The sequence below is a fragment of the Saccostrea cucullata genome, unplaced genomic scaffold, assembly GCF_032062105.1.
Source record: "Saccostrea cucullata isolate Sc308-1 unplaced genomic scaffold, CSIRO_AGI_Scuc_v1 ctg3589, whole genome shotgun sequence".
NCBI lineage: Eukaryota > Metazoa > Mollusca > Bivalvia > Ostreida > Ostreidae > Saccostrea > Saccostrea cuccullata.
Genome location: NW_026932619.1, coordinates 3,201 through 24,344, shown reverse-complemented (window position 1 = coordinate 24,344; position 21,144 = coordinate 3,201).

Below are 21,144 nucleotides of genomic sequence, written 5' to 3'. Positions count from 1 at the left end.
AAGTTATAGCTATATTAAGTATATCAGTCAATTCACTCATTTCACGCGCACGCACGTGCAGGCGTATGCGCGCAAAATGACCTTCGTTCCGCACACCTACACTACACACCTATTAACCCTAAAAAGGTTTTAGCTCAGTTGGGTGAACAGTTTCTGAGAACACTCGCGGACAAAAAAGTACCGGAGAACAAATAAGAAAAAAAACTAGAAAGTCTGCTATTGCAAGCAATAGCATATGTCGCCCCGTATTAGACAAGACTTTCATTTTTATCATCACTAAAACAAAAGTCCATAAGCTAAGTTTGAACAACCATTGAGTTATATCAGTCCTTTCCATTGGAAACGGAAGACCTTAATTCGGTACATCCCACTCATTATGTTCCCCAAACGAAGTTGGGGAACATATTGTTTTTACTCTGTTTCTTATTATTATTATTATTATTTTTCTTCTTCTTCTTCTTCCTGGGTACTTTTTTGTCCGGGAATGATCTCGTAAACTATACATCCGACTAAGGTGAAATGTTTTTAGGGTCAGTAGACATGTTATGTAGATTTGCGGAATGAAGGTCATTTTGCGCGCACGTGCTTGCAAGAGCGTGCACGTGCAACATGTGAAATGACCGATTTAATTGATATAGGCGTAACTTTTAAAATTTTTGATGAAATGCTTTGAAACTTATAATATAAGGATATATAAGAAGCATAGACAATATGACATGGTCAAAATAGCAAGATCTCACGCGCATGCACGTGCGCTTCGTTCTGATTGGCTGAAACTAAAGTCTCAATATCTTTCTTGTTTTTTGACGAAATCCTTTGAAATTTTGAAAATAGCCATGCATTAGGATATCCTACAACATGATATATAGCAATTATCATGAAAACACGTGCATGCACGTGCGCTGCAATCTGATTGGCTTAAACTTTAAATAGCTATAACTCCCTTGATTTTCAACCAAACAGGATGGGATTTGGAACTTAGATAGATATACTGGACTAATACAAGAAAATATGGTCACCATGCACATGCACACACGTGCATGTACGTGCGCTGCAATCTGATTGGCTGAAACTTTAACAGCTATAACTCCCTTGGTTTTCAACCAAACGGGGTGATATTTAGAAGATTGGTAGATGTAACGGACATCTACAAGAAGATTTGGTTACCATGCTCATGTATGCACGTGCGTGCATGTGAAATGAGCAAAATCAAAAAAACACTTGAATGAGCGTATCTTTTTAATACTTTTGGATTAAATACTTTAATATTTAGTATATTTAAATATATAGATTGTGTAGACAAGATGATATGGTCATTACGCACATGCATTCACATGCGCACGCGTGCAATGCTAAAATTTGAATGAACTTTGTACACTTCTAGGTAAACGTTGTTATAGTCTCAAATGCATCGAGTTTGTCTTATTTAATGAAGCTTACAGGGAATATGGCACCAAAAGGGAGTTGGGGAGCGTTTGGGGAACATCTGTAACGGTCCCCGTTACAATTAGCACTAGTTATTTTTAGAATCGGTAGGAGAAGAAAGTAGTGCAGGAAAATTACAAGTTCCTCAATTTGCAGACTTGCATAAAAGAAATCTGGCAGATGTACTGAACTGAGCCTCATACTTGTTAATTGGCAGTATCTTTCCTATGATAAAAGCTTGGGAAATGTAATTTATGAAGAAGATCAGCCGAATTATTTTGTGTATTGTAACGCCAGTGAGAACTCTGAAATTTCCCTCTTTCACTTTCATTTTAGAGGTTCTACCGAAAAACGAATCTGACATGCCACCATCAATTCGAGCATTTCTGCATTGCAGAGAGCTGATGTGTGTTATGAGATAATAAATCATGTGTGAACTTTCTCAGTTTAGCGGAATCATGAACATTTTCGGCGAGATGAATGTTTTGTATACAGTGGTGATCAAGGCTTTGCGAACCATCAGGAGCGGATCAAAGAATTTATGAATGAATAAAAACTATGGAAATGACGTACCAATTTTTTAATTTATACTTGCACTATCTAATGAAATGAATAATATACAAGTGATAGATATACAAGAAAACGCGAAATGATAATAAATGCAGCTGACAATCGTTATTTTTTTTTTATATAGATAAAATAAAATATTTATAAATTCAAGAGACAAAACAGAAGGAGAATGAATGATGGCAAAATATCACATGACGGGAACTGAATTTTATGAATGAAGATTTTAAAAAGTTACTTGTAAGTTGTATATGTTATATCTGTGTATTCTACTTGGCTGTGTGCTTCATAAAAAGAGGGGGGGGGCGTCTTGAACATAGTAAATAGCCATAACGTTTGAACGGTAAGTACTAGGGCTTTCGTATTTCAAATATGTAATCCTTGTGAAAAGAACTTTTATTGGATACGACGAACTTTGACCCTTTGACCTAGACCTTGGAGAACACATGTGTACATCTGAATCTTTTTTTCTGTTTCGTTTCTATGGCAACCGTGAGCGACTCATTACAATTATTTTGAAAGTAGAAATCACTTTGACACATTGCAAGGAATAAACATTGAAAGTTTCAAAACGATTGCCTGAGTAGTTATTGAGAAAATCGAAATTAAAGAATTTTAACTTTCACCTGGTTTCCATGGCAATAATCGATTATATGAAAATTTTAAATACCAGTTGCAGAACTACAGATACTAGTCCTTAAAATAAGAAAAGTTTCATGACGAACGTTTAAGGGACCAGAGAGAACACTCTCGGACAAAATTTGTCGCTTTTTACAGGTTTCCATGGCAACGGTAGACATATTGGAACTGAACGACCTCACTGCACAACTACAACCAGTGATCGTCCTTGAAGGAAAGTTTCAGGAAGATTGTCCCAGCCATCTCCGAGAAACAGCCTGGATAAAAAAAACATGCGTACAATATCAATATGTCGTCCCCGACTTCGTTCGGGGCGACATAATAACTCCTGAATTTTTCTCATCAATAACTCCTGAATTTTCCCCTCCAATTCGAGCATTTCTGCATTGCAGAGAGCTGATGTGTGTTATGAGATAATAAATCATGTGTGAACTTTCTCAGTTTAGCGGAATCATGAACATTTTCGGCGAGATGAATGTTTTGTATACAGTGGTGATCAAGGCTTTGCGAACCATCAGGAGCGGATCAAAGAATTTATGAATGAATAAAAACTATGGAAATGACGTACCAATTTTTTAATTTATACTTGCACTATCTAATGAAATGAATAATATACAAGTGATAGATATACAAGAAAACGCGAAATGATAATAAATGCAGCTGACAATCGTTATTTTTTTTTTATATAGATAAAATAAAATATTTATAAATTCAAGAGACAAAACAGAAGGAGAATGAATGATGGCAAAATATCACATGACGGGAACTGAATTTTATGAATGAAGATTTTAAAAAGTTACTTGTAAGTTGTATATGTTATATCTGTGTATTCTACTTGGCTGTGTGCTTCATAAAAAGAGGGGGGGGGGGGCGTCTTGAACATAGTAAATAGCCATAACGTTTGAACGGTAAGTACTAGGGCTTTCGTATTTCAAATATGTAATCCTTGTGAAAAGAACTTTTATTGGATACGACGAACTTTGACCCTTTGACCTAGACCTTGGAGAACACATGTGTACATCTGAATCTTTTTTTCTGTTTCGTTTCTATGGCAACCGTGAGCGACTCATTACAATTATTTTGAAAGTAGAAATCACTTTGACACATTGCAAGGAATAAACATTGAAAGTTTCAAAACGATTGCCTGAGTAGTTATTGAGAAAATCGAAATTAAAGAATTTTAACTTTCACCTGGTTTCCATGGCAATAATCGATTATATGAAAATTTTAAATACCAGTTGCAGAACTACAGATACTAATCATTAAAATAAGAAAAGTTTCATGACGAACGTTTAAGGGACCAGAGAGAACACTCTCGGACAAAATTTGTCGCTTTTTACAGGTTTCCATGGCAACGGTAGACATATTGGAACTGAACGACCTCACTGCACAACTACAACCAGTGATCGTCCTTGAAGGAAAGTTTCAGGAAGATTGTCCCAGCCATCTCCGAGAAACAGCCTGGATAAAAAAAACATGCGTACAATATCAATATGTCGTCCCCGACTTCGTTCGGGGCGACATAATAACTCCTGAATTTTTCTCATCAATAACTCCTGAATTTTCCCCTCCAATTCGAGCATTTCTGCATTGCAGAGAGCTGATGTGTGTTATGAGATAATAAATCATGTGTGAACTTTCTCAGTTTAGCGGAATCATGAACATTTTCGGCGAGATGAATGTTTTGTATACAGTGGTGATCAAGGCTTTGCGAACCATCAGGAGCGGATCAAAGAATTTATGAATGAATAAAAACTATGGAAATGACGTACCAATTTTTTAATTTATACTTGCACTATCTAATGAAATGAATAATATACAAGTGATAGATATACAAGAAAACGCGAAATGATAATAAATGCAGCTGACAATCGTTATTTTTTTTTTATATAGATAAAATAAAATATTTATAAATTCAAGAGACAAAACAGAAGGAGAATGAATGATGGCAAAATATCACATGACGGGAACTGAATTTTATGAATGAAGATTTTAAAAAGTTACTTGTAAGTTGTATATGTTATATCTGTGTATTCTACTTGGCTGTGTGCTTCATAAAAAGAGGGGGGGGGGGCGTCTTGAACATAGTAAATAGCCATAACGTTTGAACGGTAAGTACTAGGGCTTTCGTATTTCAAATATGTAATCCTTGTGAAAAGAACTTTTATTGGATACGACGAACTTTGACCCTTTGACCTAGACCTTGGAGAACACATGTGTACATCTGAATCTTTTTTTCTGTTTCGTTTCTATGGCAACCGTGAGCGACTCATTACAATTATTTTGAAAGTAGAAATCACTTTGACACATTGCAAGGAATAAACATTGAAAGTTTCAAAACGATTGCCTGAGTAGTTATTGAGAAAATCGAAATTAAAGAATTTTAACTTTCACCTGGTTTCCATGGCAATAATCGATTATATGAAAATTTTAAATACCAGTTGCAGAACTACAGATACTAATCATTAAAATAAGAAAAGTTTCATGACGAACGTTTAAGGGACCAGAGAGAACACTCTCGGACAAAATTTGTCGCTTTTTACAGGTTTCCATGGCAACGGTAGACATATTGGAACTGAACGACCTCACTGCACAACTACAACCAGTGATCGTCCTTGAAGGAAAGTTTCAGGAAGATTGTCCCAGCCATCTCCGAGAAACAGCCTGGATAAAAAAATCATGCGTACAATATCAATATGTCGTCCCCGACTTCGTTCGGGGCGACATAATAATAATAATAATAATAAGAAACAGAGTAAAAACAATATGTTCCCAAACTCCGTTTGGGGAACATAATAACTAGATACTCTTGTTGCTACAGCAACAAATAAGGTCTTCCGTTCTTCTCTATTTATCTGTAAGAAGGATATTTTTCTATTTAAACAAAATAAATGAAGGACAAAATGCAAAAAAAATAAAAAGAAAGAAAACATCCATCTAGGCTCGATCCCAAAACCATTAGAATGAAAGTCGGACACGCTAACCACTGAGCCAGCGAGTTCGACAACAAATTTCTTAAAAAACTGAGATATTCCCTGTTTGATGTGATATTTGATGTAGAAAAATGATTAGAATAAATATGTCCACGAACTCAAGCTTGATTGTGACCTTTGGGTGAATGGGGTACAAGGTCAAGGTCATTTATCGAGGTCAATTTCAAGGTCATAAAAACCCTTATAAACTTTAGTTTAACACTTGAAGCTGAATCAAGCTAAATATCATAAAGATTTTTTAGACTCTTGAGTAAGGTCAAGGTCAAAGGTCAAGGTCAAATATCAAAGTCTAAGGTCAAGGTTATTTGGGGGAAAGACATATAAAAGCAATTGTATTACTTTTCCAAGGTTTATAAATAAATTCATATCAGTTTATTGTCTTGATCTGTTACCATTGCCAAGATCTGGCTATGCTTACTACTTAGTTTGAGGACCGGAAATCATGTGACCGGAAGTCAGTTTTTAAAAAGATATTTGTAGCTACTCGAGACATTTGCCATCTGAATAAAGTGTCCAAAATCATTTCAAATACTCATTCTATAAAATATATTTATGGGATAGTATGATACTCAATTAATAAAGTTTTTCTCTCATAACCGGAAGTTGCTGTTTTTGTTTCTTTTGGGACGGACATATATCGGAACAACAATTAAGATGCAATAGTGTGATGCCAAGAAGTATTCCTAAAAGAAAAGTTAAAATTCATGATTTCTTTGATCACTTCCTGTGACGACCGGAAGTGACGGCAGACAATCTTATCTTAATTGTTTTTGCCAACTCATCAAGATTAACCACTTTATTAAGTTTGGTGTCTTAATCTCTCAACGTTTACGAGATCTAGCTATGATAACTTCTCGTTTTGAGGACAGGAAATCACACGACCAGAAGTGAGTTTTACAAAAATTTCTTGACGTTAATGTGGACAGTTGCAGTCTGAAAAGCATATCCAAAAATCATTACAAATACTTTATACATAAATGATATTTATTGGAAAGAAAAAGACTGAAATTATGTAGTTTCCCTCTTTTAACCGGAAGTTGTCTCTTTTTGTTTCCAGTGGTACTGAAATATTTGAAAACAACAAATAAGATGCTATAATGTGAGGCTAAAACAGTTTCATAAAAGAAAAGTTGAAAATTTCGATTTTTTGGTTCACTTCCTGTGACGACCGGAAGTGACGGCGGACGATCTTATCACAGCTGATTTTGCTTTCTCATCAAGACCTATCACTCTAGATAAGTCTGGTGTCTTAATCTTTTACCGTTTACGAGATCTAGCTATGATAACTTCTCATTTTGAGGACCGGAAATCACGGGACCGGAAGTGAATTTTGAAAAGATATTTGACGTTACTGTAGACATTTGTAGTCTGAATAACATATCCAAAAACCATTTCAAATACATCACGCATAAAAATATTTATGGGAGAGAAAAATACTGAAAATATGCAGTTTTTCTCTTATAACCGGAAGTTGTCGTTTTTGTTTCCGGTGGGTCTTATATATTTCGAAACTACAAACAAGATGCTATAATGTGATGCAAAAAAGTTTCAAAAAATAAAAAGTTGAAATTTTCGATTTCTTTGATCACTTCCTGTGACGACCGGAAGTTACGGCGGACGATGTTAACCTAATTGGTTTTGCCTACTTATCAAGATCTATTACTCATATAAGATTTGTGTCTAAATCTCTTACCGTTTCTGAGATATGACTCGGACAAAACTTTTTTGAAAAAAGCGGATATCGGACATAACTGACGACCGGAAGTGAATTTTGAAAAATTGGAAACTGCATTGGAAAGATATTTTGACACTCTATCATTTCTGAAAATTTCATCTGAATCTGTCCATTCATCTTTGAGAAATCGGCAAAACAAAAAGGGAAAAATAATAATAATAATAATAATAAAATAAAAAGAAAAAACAGTAGAATCGCTATAAGGTCTTCCGTCTGAAACGAAAGACCTTAATAATAATAATAATAATAAGAAACCGAGTAAAAACAATATGTTCCCAAACTCCGTTTGGGGAACATAATAACATCTCATCCACAAAGAAACCGAAAGCGGGGGACCACAATTCTTTGAATTTGCTTGTTTTTTTACATTTTGCTTAAAAAATATAACAAATTTTTTAATAGATATATGCATGAATAAACAAATTTGTGAATATTATTAAACCTATGGTTAAAAACACCATAAAACTAGTCACAACTATATACGGCTTTTCTTTACATATTTCATTAGGTATTCATGTGATGCATTCATTTACAGGAAAATTTTTACAAGAAAGCATGTACTATGGATGTAAATATTTTTTGAATTATCTTTGGAAAAAATAGAAAAAAATTATATAAAATAATTAATAGCTAATGTCGGCCTTTCAATGCTGAAACCATTGTTTAATAAAAAGGGTTTGTTCCCGTTTTGCACACATTTATTATAGTATTTAAGAAACATCTGCGCGTGTGTTGTTTAACAATTATAATTATTTGATTTCGGAGTTACAAAGTGAAACAAGTAGATACAAATATTTTTCATCAAATATTCTAAATATTATTGTAATTTTAAACTAGCACAGTGTGTATACAAACTGACTTGTCGCACGTGTGAGAGAAAACGAAAAAAAATGTGTACAAATTGACTTATGTAATTTGCACGTATATACGAGTCGGTTGGTGTATATTCATGAGGCGAGAAATACCAGGAATTATGCTTTGTGTTCATCAACTAAATGTCTTTAAAATAACTTGAAAGTATTTGTTAACTGTGTACATTTTATTTTCAAACATTGAAACAAGTCTACTTTCATTATTTTTACTCTAAAAAAATCTCCGTTAGGTCCCCGTGTGTTTACACTGTTGTTTATTCATAGCCCAGGACCAGCAGCAATAGCCTGTCGCTATATATAGCCACCGTCTAATAATTTAAATATAAAATTTAAATGTTAAATTTCAATTTCAAATAACTAGGTCAATGACCTACTTTTCATGCTAGTGGCCCCTGAGTATTTCTCGGGAAATACCTCAATTCTTCACACCATGATCATTTTTTTCTATACACACAAAATATTAAAAGCGTTTAAACTCTTTAAATAATGAAATATTATAGCACTGGAATATCGTTGCTTCATGTAAAGAAAGGATTGGAGTTTGGGCCATAAATGTGATAATCATTACAGTCCGAATTTCCTCTGTCATATTTATATTTTTTTCCTCATTTTTAATTGAATATGATAAAAATCTGACTAATAAGAACTCTAAATTATTTTTACTCTCACATTACTTTTGTTGCCCTTATTCTCATGGTATTAACATTATTATGGTGGCAATGATCAAATTATTGAGATATGTTGTCTGGAATGGTTTTTGTTCATATTTTTTTATTTCTGCCCCCTCCCTCACTTTTTTCCCTACTTTTACTATGGGAAATGTTCAGTGAAAGGCTGGTTGCTCCCCCCCCTTTATACTACAGGAAAGTGATTTAAGGGAAATGTAGTGTTGAATATGAAAAAATTGGTACTAAGATAAGGGGCCAATTTCATTTGTCACTGATCGGCGTACGCCGAATTTCGCCGGTCATATGACCGGCGTAAAACGGCTAAGAGGCAAATGAAGTAAATCGGCGAAAACATTTTTAAAAAATGAATAATTACGCTAAATGATAATCAATTAATTGAGTTTTATCACTTTTTACATTATGTTTTAGTAGAATAATTCGAAATTCAATTTAAAAAAAAAAACCATGGACCTCATGAAAGATTTTATTTTTCAGAGAATAAAAACATTTTTTAAATATTTGAATAGATATTTGCTCAAAATAGGCAAACAAATAAAGAATATATATGTCGATTTGGTAAAAAGTATCTGCATTTTCACAGTTATTTTCCGCCATATTTCCAAGACCGGCGATTTCCTCGCCGGTCATTTCAGACCGGCGCATTCGGCGTACGCAGGCGAACCTTCCCCGGTCAAATGAAGTAACAAGCCAGGTTACGAAAGATCAAGCGGCGCATTCGGCGTACGCCGGTATGACAAATGAAATCCTACCAAGTTGGCATTGAAAAAGTTGCCTCCCCCCCACGAAGTAGGATTTTCGAGTTTGGGCAACTTCCTTTTTTTCATTTATTTATGTATTTATTTTTTTTGCTTGTCATCTTTTTCAAGTAAGTAAAAAAAATTATCTCTGGCTCCCCCCCCCCCCCTCACACACACACACACACTTTCAAAAACGATGCTACGTGGCTTAAAAGGATGACTTAAAGATCTATAAAATAACAGGTTGATGTGACATTCCACCTTAAAGCGGTGCCGGACAACTCACCGACAGACAGCTGACCGACAAAAGTGAAAGTCACCGACGCGTGCAAATTCACCGAATGGACAATTCACCGACAATATTGTCGGCGAGTAGAAATTCACCGACAATAGTTTTTACCTGTATGTTGATGTGTTAAGTTTTAATTGTTCAGATAATTAAAGTTATATAAAAAGCAATGTTTTCTGTGTTATAATATTTTTTATTCAAGGTTGGCACAGACGATTCGCCAGTATTGTTGGCGTAGCACATCCCGATATGCGTCTCTTAAATCGGAACAAGCACGGACTGAAATAGTGAGAAGGTCGGTTATTGTGGGTGAAGTTTGCGGTTTGATGAAAAAAAAAGATGCAAAAAGGAATGCTAGAATTTTGACTGTAGTAAAGGATTGCGTTGAAAGGACAAAGGATTCCTTTATTCCTTACTTAGAGGGGTTGGCACACAACTTCAATTATCAAATTTAATATGTTAAAAAAAAAAATGAATAAAGAAACGTACATTCACATACTTGATTTTTTCTTAATTTTATAAATGATGTCGGTGAGTGTCGGTGTATTATATTCTGTCCATGACTTGTCTGTCGGTGACCTGTCTTTCGGTGACTTGTCTTATCGGCGAGTTTTATAGTGTCGGTGAAAAAAGTGTCGGCGAGTTGTCGTTCGGTGAGTTGTCTTTCGGTCACCTGTCATAGACCCCCTTAAAGAAGTGGTTTATTCCCCGAATGGCTACTCGAAAAAAACAACAAGTAATTATCACACTCAATTAAGGGGCCTCTAAGGGGTATAGGTAGACTTACCTGTATGAATAATCTACCAGAATTTAAATAGAATAAAATAGATTTTTAATTCATTTTTCTATATATGAGCCATAGTATGAATAAATATTTTGTATAGATATTTTTTAAATAAATAATTTTACAAGCCCAAAACATATTAAAAACTATAAATTATCTTGAAGTTCTATTGTTTAGCAGCACTGATTTTCACATTATATACTAAATAACACTGTTTCACTTTCATATCACACATATTTACAATATTTACAATTTATTTACTCCATCTCCATATGTTTCATCACAAGTAAGGGATCATATATGGGATGTACGAGGGTTGATCCAAAAGTTCGTGGAATTTCTTCATATTTTATTTATTATTCAGTGGAATTGGTTGAAAATTACAAATGAAAATATAGACACTTGATGAATATTTTAAATCAAAAAACATTTCAAATATCTTCGATAGTAATTTTATGGCAGTTGCCATAGAAACGGTTGTTTGGAATTGCGGGGGAGACATTAACGCGTTTATTATCATTTAAATTCTGAATTCGTGAAATAAGAATTAAACGGAACTATGTGGTATATAAAACGAAAATTATGTCATTATTACGATTGCTTGATATTTTATAAACCTTTGTGTGAGAGTTTTAATGATTTTACTGGATATTTAGCTTATAAGTTGATGATTTATTGCTCATCTTTAAGTTGTTAGATAATGTCAAATTTCGGTCAAGTCACACGTTTTGTGAAAATCCCGGGATCACTCTATCTTAAACGCGTATATTATTCACATAGGCTTGGGAAAAATGCATTTAGTTACTGGTTTTCCAGTGGCATAAGAAATTTAAGAAAAATAGAACTTCCATGGATGTTGATAAAAGGTGTGGTCGCTTTTTAGAGGCTCTGTTTAAGTACGTATCCCCCTAGACAAATTAAAAGCGTTAATGGACGTTGTCGGCTGCCGCACTGTTCTTGACATTGCTCATGTTGCTACTGAAATTGGAACATCATATGAAAAGATGGCTTTTCTTGAGGAAAAAAAACGGAGAAAAAGGCAGCAATTTGTAGAATTACATATTATAATTGGACATTTGGGCGAGATGCTTCTATAACATGACGTGATATATCTAACTTGACGTAACGTCGAAGTCTCCCCCGGGTTTCCCAACTATCAATTTTCAGAAAGCTCGTGTGACCTTATTGATAATTGAAAAGTAGTGAAATTTTCCAATATTGTTGCATTATGACTCTATTTTATGAATATGCCTGTTGACTGATTTCATCAAATCACGATAAAATTTTAGAAAGAAATTCCACGAACTTTTGGATCAACCCTCGTATATATACTGATCTATAGCTTGTGTTGTTCTTGTAATTACAGCTTGGACTGCATCATTAGGCAAGTTCAGCACATCATTTTCTTTGACACTTATTATGATAGTTTTACTTATTTAAAATTTCAAAGTGAACTAATATCAATTATCAGATGTTTCATCAATTAGCTTATTAACTTAGGAATTCCTTAAAAATCAAAGTGATCTGTTTTTACTCGAATTGTCTATATATATTATAAAAATTGAAACATAAACTTCTATATTTTATGATATGATTTAAAAGAATGTTTTGATAATTAAAAATGATAAATAAATGAATGAATAAATTAGACAAAACTTTATAGAAACACTTTATTTATCATACATAAATATCTATATTATTTAGAAAAAAAATCATTTGTGTTAATTTATTTAAAAGAATTTGAAAATGTAGCACAAAAATGGGATAATAATTTGTAAATTCTCAATCAATATTGTTGAATAGTTTGGAAAAAATAAAATTAAAGGTACAAAAAAAATTCATTTTTCTTGAATCTTAATTTTATCTATTTATATTTATCTATCTATATTTTATTAAGTATATTTCAAAATAAAAAAAAACCCTCTTAATTAAAATAAAATTGAATGAATGCATCTGATTTATAAAATATTGCTTATCCAGGTAAACACAGGTAAGTCTACCTGTACCCCTTAAAGGGCCCCTTAATTGAGTGTGATAATTACTTGTTGTTTTTTCCGAGTAGCCATTCGGGGAACACATCAAAGAGGTTACTAAAAACTCAATAATTACTAATTAATTACCCGTACACTTATCTTCATTGTCGTTATAGGACAACTGTCGCGCATTCGAACAACTCGGGATCGGAATCCTCAAAATTCCGTGTCAGTCTGCAGCTATCCTATTTTATTTCGATATCAAATGTTTCCAGAAATCGATAGCGTATTTTTGGTACTGATGATAGTCCCAGCATTGTGAGTGATTTACATAGTTACTGATATATAATTTTAGTTTCAGAAATGCTTCCCAAACAGAAACTCTATTTTAATTTCAGTTTGAAAAGCAAGCTTATTCAGCGATCATCATCGACATCATGACCTTGTTGTCCGCCGCTAGGCCAAAATAACATCTATATCAAGGATAGTTTCCAAGTTGCCATGGCTACATAATAAGCGGTAAATGTATTTGTTATTCTTGTTGATTATTACGGTAATGAGATATTGTGATTTAATTGTAGCATGAAACATAATGACAATCATATGCGCCTCGGTTGACAATGGTTTTCTTGGGGTGAAAATTTTCATACACTCAACTACATGCAATATACATTATACTATACTGAATGTTTTATACAAATACATTTGTGACGCGCCAAGCAAAAACCTCCCTTAACGAAGAATTTTGACATTTTCAGTTTTTTATTGATTCTTGTAGAGTTTTTCTTTCTCTTTAATTTGATGTCTAATATGACATATATTTGTGTGTATGAATGTATAAAATATAAAATGAATGTATAAAAACAAAGACGGAATATTTACTTTGACGTACAGTGTACGCGTTTGTAACTTCATGAATTTTCATAATGTAAAATCGTAAAATAACACGAAGCTATATAATGATTTGATGATATATATTTTCAAACATTTGATTTGATTACCTTAAAAATATCAATAATTCAGATTTTTAATCAGTCCAGTCCAATACGAAAAATCGTAATATTACTAAAATTCGTAATATAAGCAATTTCTAACTCTTCTAAGAGTTACTTCCCTTTTTTCTGATACAACCTGCTTGTTATGTTTCATGAGAGATTATACGTCTCTGGTTTCATCAAATCATCGTGGATATGCATGCATTTTCTTTGTTTTGATGCATTTGATCCAAGTGCATGCAGAGTCAGAGCCTAGTGAAAGTTGTACAAGTTATATCCCGTAACATCTCGTTGTTGGAGATGAGGGTCTGATTTTTAGGGTAGACTTCGGGAAAAATATAGGGAATTCGGGAATTATAGAACACTATGGCAAGTTTTAGGATACATTAAAGTTTTATGGAAAATTGTTCCCATCCCTGGGAAAATTCTTATGTAAGAATAATAATACAAAATTTTCCCTCACTCATTACTATTGTTACTTTCTTCTTGCATTTTCATACTTTTCGATAGACGTCACTGACCAAAATGACCACGTGATACTAGTACCATTGGGGCATAATGGATTTCTGACGTCATACTTTCCTTAACATCATTCAGTTTCTTTCAATGCTTAATTTTGTCTTACATTACGAAAACTCGTAATATAGTCTCTCACAACATGCTATATTACGAGTTTTCGTAATTTAATTATATTACGAAAAATAGTAATATAAGAATAATATTACGATATTCTGTAATATTACGATTTTTCGTATTGGACTGGACTGTTAATCGTAATGATAAGAATAAACATTGTAAACTATATCTTTGAAAAATGAAAAGGGAGCACCGAAATGATTGACAAGGGCAAAAGAACAAAACGTTACTCAAATCAAACATCTTTTCTTCCTCTAAAAGTTATTCCAATTGCAAACAACAGTATAAACTATATATGCTCATCTTCCTAAACGAGATTGGGCTAGCATGTTAACCCTTAATCTCATTTGGTAGAGCACTGGACTGGCAAGCCAGAGGCCTCGGGTTCAACCCTAATTTAGCAGAGGCACTTAATTGTCTCTTTTACACTATCAAAGTAGTTATTTTAGAAAAGTTCGAGACAGCCCATACCAACCCCTCTGGCATTAAAAGTCTACACAATACACAGTATATAAAAAGAATTTTTTGTCATAGTTTACGTTTTAAATACCTGAGTTTTTAAAGAGTGCGACAGGATTTTTTTTTTCATCTAAAGTATACCACATTTCTTTTACCACATTTACTATATGTATTTACATGTTTTAGTTTCGATTTTTTAACTACGGGAAAAAAGTATGTCACATCTCTGAAGACGTTTTGGGTTATTAATAAGATATTCCGCATCCAGGAATAAATTGTATATGACTCTTGTAGTAGAGTTCGATCATTTTCTTCTTTGGATGCCGTTTAGAACACGGTCTATAATTCACATGAGGAACTTGTAAGTTGTCAAACTTGTTTCCAACCCTTTTGTATATCTCAATAAATGCGTGTTCATATCAAAAACAATTAAGATTAGGTGCATCAATTTTAAAGTGTTGAATTAAAGTTTAAACCGTTATTATGTTCCCCAAACGAAGTTGGGGAACATATTGTTTTTACTCTGTTTCTTATTATGTTCCCCAAACGAAGTTGGGGAACATATCGTTTTTACTCTGTTTCTTATTAAGGTCTTCCGTCTTCAGCGGAAGACCTTATTGTTTTTCTTAGGTTTCTTTTCCACTATTTTTCTTATTAAGGTCTTCCGTCTTCACGGAAGACCTTATAGTTAAGGTCTTCCGTCTTCACGGAAGACCTTATAGTGATTCTATTGTTTCTTATTATTATTATTTTTCCGTACATCTAATTTTGTGCACGCGATTTCTAGAAGACTACTGGACGGATTTTCATGAAATTTGCAGGAGTAATGTGTTGTTATCTGAAGTTATTCTATCCGAGAGATTTTTTGGAATCTCTTTTCTGGTGCCAAGTTACGGACACTTTTCTAATTTTAAAATGACATTTTGTCCAGGGTTAATCTCAAGAACGGCAAACGATATCGCTGTGAAACTTTCAGGGATTATAGATCGTGATAAGTACTATCCAGGACGCAATCTTTTGTTCATCGTCTCTACTTCCGGTCGTTACCAGATGCGAATTTAAAAAGTCGAATTTTCTAACTTTTTTTGTTGTTCAATATTTTTGAATTATTTTAGTATGGTTAATAGACACCCGTTTAATTAGGCTAAATATGTAATTTGTTTGTAAATTGATAAATCCAAACTCGAGATATTAACATTTGAAAATCTGAAGCGGGTCCAAAATGGCGGATGTCTCCGTAGACTCCGCCATTTAGCGAGTAGGGGTTTAAGGAGGCAGCCAAGCGTTTGATTGAACGAAAGTAACATAAGGATATATGAAATGTGAAGGAGTACTTGGATTGTCAACGTTGTTGTTACGTTGCAGTTCTTGCCAAACTAAAGTTTTAATCCATGGTCTTCTTAAACGCCTTCTTTTATTGGTTTTGGCTGGTTCTCAAAGTAGAAAATAAACAAAAAACTAGATGTACAAATGAAATACGATTTCGACAACCTTTTGTTTTAATCATGGTTATAAGCAATGGTTTTTCAATAAACTATATATATAGTAAGTATAATATGTGACCACTGTTTTCGCGTGCACACTTGTGTCATATTAAACTAAAGAAAAGACAACAATAAAATTTTTTTGTTAAAAAGATAAGATAACTGTTTTTAAAAGATCATTTAATGGACTTTATATAAACATTTTTTTTCTCGATCCAAGTTATTGAACATAAATGGTATCTTGTTCCTTGACCGTCGTAGGGCGAGGCATTTTTTTTTCGGTGAAACATTTCAACATTTTCATGAAAGTGTAGGTATTCGGAATAGTCCACTTTCGTGATAAACAGGAGATTTAAAAAAGTGAGCCATTCATAGCCGTTTCACTGCTTTAGTGTCACTTGCCCTATATACGATATGTGATGTGTTAAATAATACTTTCTACTCCTCGAAATTTAGGCGATAAGACTGCTCTTTTTCATATCATTGAAGCTATCACACCTATTTAATAAGACATTCCAAAGGAAAGGCGCGAAAATTTACTCGTGGCGTTTGGCGCAAAATTATGAATAGTGGCCCACCTTTCATAATTCTAAGACATTTTCTGTATATAGTAGTACATTAAAACAGTGGCCTCAATAGCGTAATGGATTCCGCATTCGGAATAACAAAATTTTCACGCGGGCGACCCGGGTTCGATCCCCCGTGTGTCCGTATTTTCTAATCACTTTTTGGCTGGATTTTTCGTTTTTTATTTCAGAATTGGACGGAAGAACTCTCGTTGCTTGCAACGAGATCGTTTCCAGTTATTGTACTGTTTCTTATTATTCTTTTTATTATTTTTTTGACTTTCTAATTTTGTGTGCGCGATTTCTCGAAAACTACTGGATGGAATTACATGAAATTATCAGTGAAGATGTGTTGTAACATGAATTTGATCTATCCGAGCGATTTTTTGGAAATTTCCTTCTGGTGCCAAGTTACGGACAATTTTCTGAAATTAAAATGACATTTTGTCCACGGTTAAACTCAAAAATGGTAAAAGATATCAACATGAAACTTTCAGGGATTATAGATCGTGATAAATACTTTCCAGGATGTGACGTTTCGTCTGCTGTCAGCACTTCCTGTCGTTAGGAGATGCGAAGATAAAAAATTGTATTTTCTAACTTTTTTGTTTTTCAATATTTTTCATTTATTTTTGGAATGGTAATAGAGTCTCTTTTATTGATGCTTACTATATAATTTGTTTGAATATTAATAAATCTTAACTCTAGATATTAACATTTAAAAATCTGAAGCGGGACCAAAATGGCGGCTGTCTCTGTCAACTCCGACATTTCGCAATAGGGGTTTACGGAGGCAGCCGGGCGTTTGTTTGAACGAAGGTAACATTAGGATAAATGAAATGTAAATGAATGCGTTGATTGTCATGTCGTTATTACGTTACAATTCTGTGTCAAACTAAAGATTTATTCCATGGTCTTAATATATCCCCACTGAGAACTATCTGAACCTCATACGCACTTCTATATTAAGGTAAGGTTTGCGTTTACAGGGAGATAACTCTTGCGAATCACCAAAGCGTTTGAAACAGGTGAATTTAAACCAGCGATGCTAAGCATCTCGGTAACGAATTTCCTCTGTCATACTTGATGTTTGTTGTCACTTATTGTTAGGACTAAAAACAAAGGACGTTTTCAGGAGAAAGTCTTATAACAAATCACGGCATAGGAATCTTAGAAGCCTTTGAGATTAGCGTGATGCATGTGGATGAACCAATAAAGGAGGACTTGTTTATTTTCAATACAGAACGTGTCAAGTTGCACGGCCATTCCGATCAGAAGAAAGTCATTGACGCATTGTGCTGTTGTGTGTTTCTCGCTTCACCACTACACTAAAATTTTAAGTGAGAATGGGAAAGAAAAGAGAAAAGACCTGAGAGTATCCTGTAAAGTATTATGCTATATGCAGTCCGAACAGGGAAGAAAAGTCACGGTGCATTTGACCATGTCCAATGATGATGTTGACAGTTTGATTGTTGATAGTATTTTCATCAGGTAATTATTTAACTATTCATTTTACTGAAAGTTATGAATGATCTACTGACTTCAGATTCAAAAACGATGAATAAACGGTACAAGGATGTCAGGGTGTGACTTATATCCCAACATTGCCAAAAAATAAAGATGCATTCATTCAAGAAATTATGAAAAATAAAATCCTTGCTTTTTAAGCCTAATAATTTGTAACATTATTGGAACAGGTATTCAATTGTTCAAGTTACCCTTTTAAATGAGGTTTGATTTTAATTAATACCTCATTTTCTAATTAATAAAAAAGAGATACAGATTGTGCATGACAAGAACATTAATTTTCTTGATCAAGCATTTGCATTTCACTAATTCAATCTGTAAATTTTACAATAATTTCATATTGATTCTTCATTGATTATATTGGAAATTTATTCATTTCATTGAGTGAATGAAACTCAGTGCAATTCCTTATGCAATTCCAAAAATGCAGTTCCTTAAATGTTTTTGTAAAAATTAACACATATGATTTCAGATCATGGGTCATTAATTGGAATAGATAAGAACCAAAAAAAGTACTTCAGTGTTTCCTTAAAAGATTTGTGCCATCAATCAAAGTAGAGGTCATCCAATATCAGCTCAAGAATATTAAAGAAAGTTGGATGGATCAAGCTAAGATGTTGAACCAGACATGGCAAAATCAATGGAGATTTGGAGAAGAACTTCTGACTTGTTATACCCAATGCATATTTTTATATGTCTATAGATTATAGAAGAAAAATTAATGTTTAACAACATCCCATCTAGTATATACATGCTGTTTTCCATATATTCAGAAAATATGTGTATGTGATGATTGTAGTGCATCTCTGTTTGTCCATCTTTGAATTTGTTTTCAGTAAAATAAATGTATACATCATAGGTATTAATTGAAGGTTGCTTTTGTCTATACTTACATGTAACAAGTTTCTTAAAAGGGTTTGTAACATTGCAAGGAAATTAATACATGAACAATTAAGAGTAATATTTTTATTCATTAAATTTTGTTCTTACCAGGACCTAATATGCTCAAATAAGTATTTTTGAAAACTGATGAGTTTTGTACATAAAGCTGCAGTGAACATGCATAATTATATCTACTGTAACAGTTCAAAACATGACACTTGGAAATTGTAAGGTTGTTAATTTAGTAGGAATGATAAGACCAGTTTAGTAATCTACTAAAATTAAAATCTTTCACAAATACATGTAGTTTATTTTAAAATTGTTTACATTTATAATCTTTTAATTTTTTTCTGTATTTTGATTTTAAAAAGGAGAAAATTTTGTTATACAGTTGTATTTAAATTATTATTTCATGGATATCAAGGAGATATATCTATCACTGTAGCATTGTTTCTTTTTCCCTGTTCTTGACAAATATTTATGACAGTGTTATCATTTTGCACAATTTGCCTTTTCTCTGAAATCAGAAGTACTCTGTAAACTCATTAAAGTATGAATTGATGTCACTTAGAATTCATCTTTATTTTGTTCTGTCTGATATTTCAATTTAAATTCTCAGACTACCTAATCCAATGATTGAGCTAATGTCCATGAAGTGTAGAAATAGGCCATCTTTAAAAAATGTTTGGTTGTCGGCCTCTCCAGAACGACTGACTAAATTGACCAGACTGAAAACTTTTTTTCAATGCAGGGCCGTATTTTTTTCTTTTTATTCCTCTTATCCCCCTTAAAAAATGTTGTTGAAGATTTTCTCACCTACCGACCCAATAATTTTACCCTGAGTCAAGAGAGGGCAAACAAACATTACTTTAAAGATAGCATTTCTACTCTTCGAAGTAAAGAAATCATTTAATTATAAAAACAGCAGCTTCGTGGATGCAATGCTTAAAACATTTCACTCAAAAAATGGCATACATGTATAATGACAGTCATCAGCCATAACTGAATAAAGATATATTTTGCTACAAAGATGTCTAGAAGTTACTACATGTTGGAATAACTAAATCAGCATGAGGTCAAATTAATAGGCTTTTAATTGGTTTAGTTGCAACATGTTCTGAAGTATGTTTATATACATATACATGTACTTCTAGAGGTGTTGCAGTATAATTCATGGACAATTTCATCAGAATTTGCAGATGTAAAGATTGCCATAAATACTAGAGTTCTTCTATGGAATAAAATTTTAGACCATCATGTAGCACAGGAGGAGTTTTATTTTGAATATTTTTGGCCAATTTATGCCTAAAACAATATCAAAAATAATATATAGTCTTTAACATTCACCATGACAAAGTGATATCAATGTTGTCTTTAAAAGTGTAGAAAAAGCCTAATTTTTATGTTCTGAACCCATAATATAGCCCCTGTTTCCATGGAAATAATATTGGGGACATACATATTTTTTCAGTTCAAATTAATGAAAATGATCAAATTAATAACTTCATGGATTTTGATGGAATCGGTAGATATGTAAAACGTTGATTTTTATATTTTTGTTGCCATGGCAACGGTTTCACTTTATCAGGGAAAATTGAAAAATCTTCTTTTTTACCCAAATTTTCACATTTTTGATAATGGAAAATTAAAAGTTTAAATAATAGAAGCATGAATTATACTAATTCAGGTCATTTTAATTATAAAAGTTTGATAATTTATAAAATAAATCAAAATTTTCAATGAAAATAATATTCGAGGTGAAATATGAAATACGTTAAATTTGGCGTCTTTTACTTAAAAAATGGGACGGGCAATATCTTTGAAAATCATATTAAATGATGAAGCTTATCTCCCTGAATAAATTGATATATAGTATGTGTGCATATTAAAAA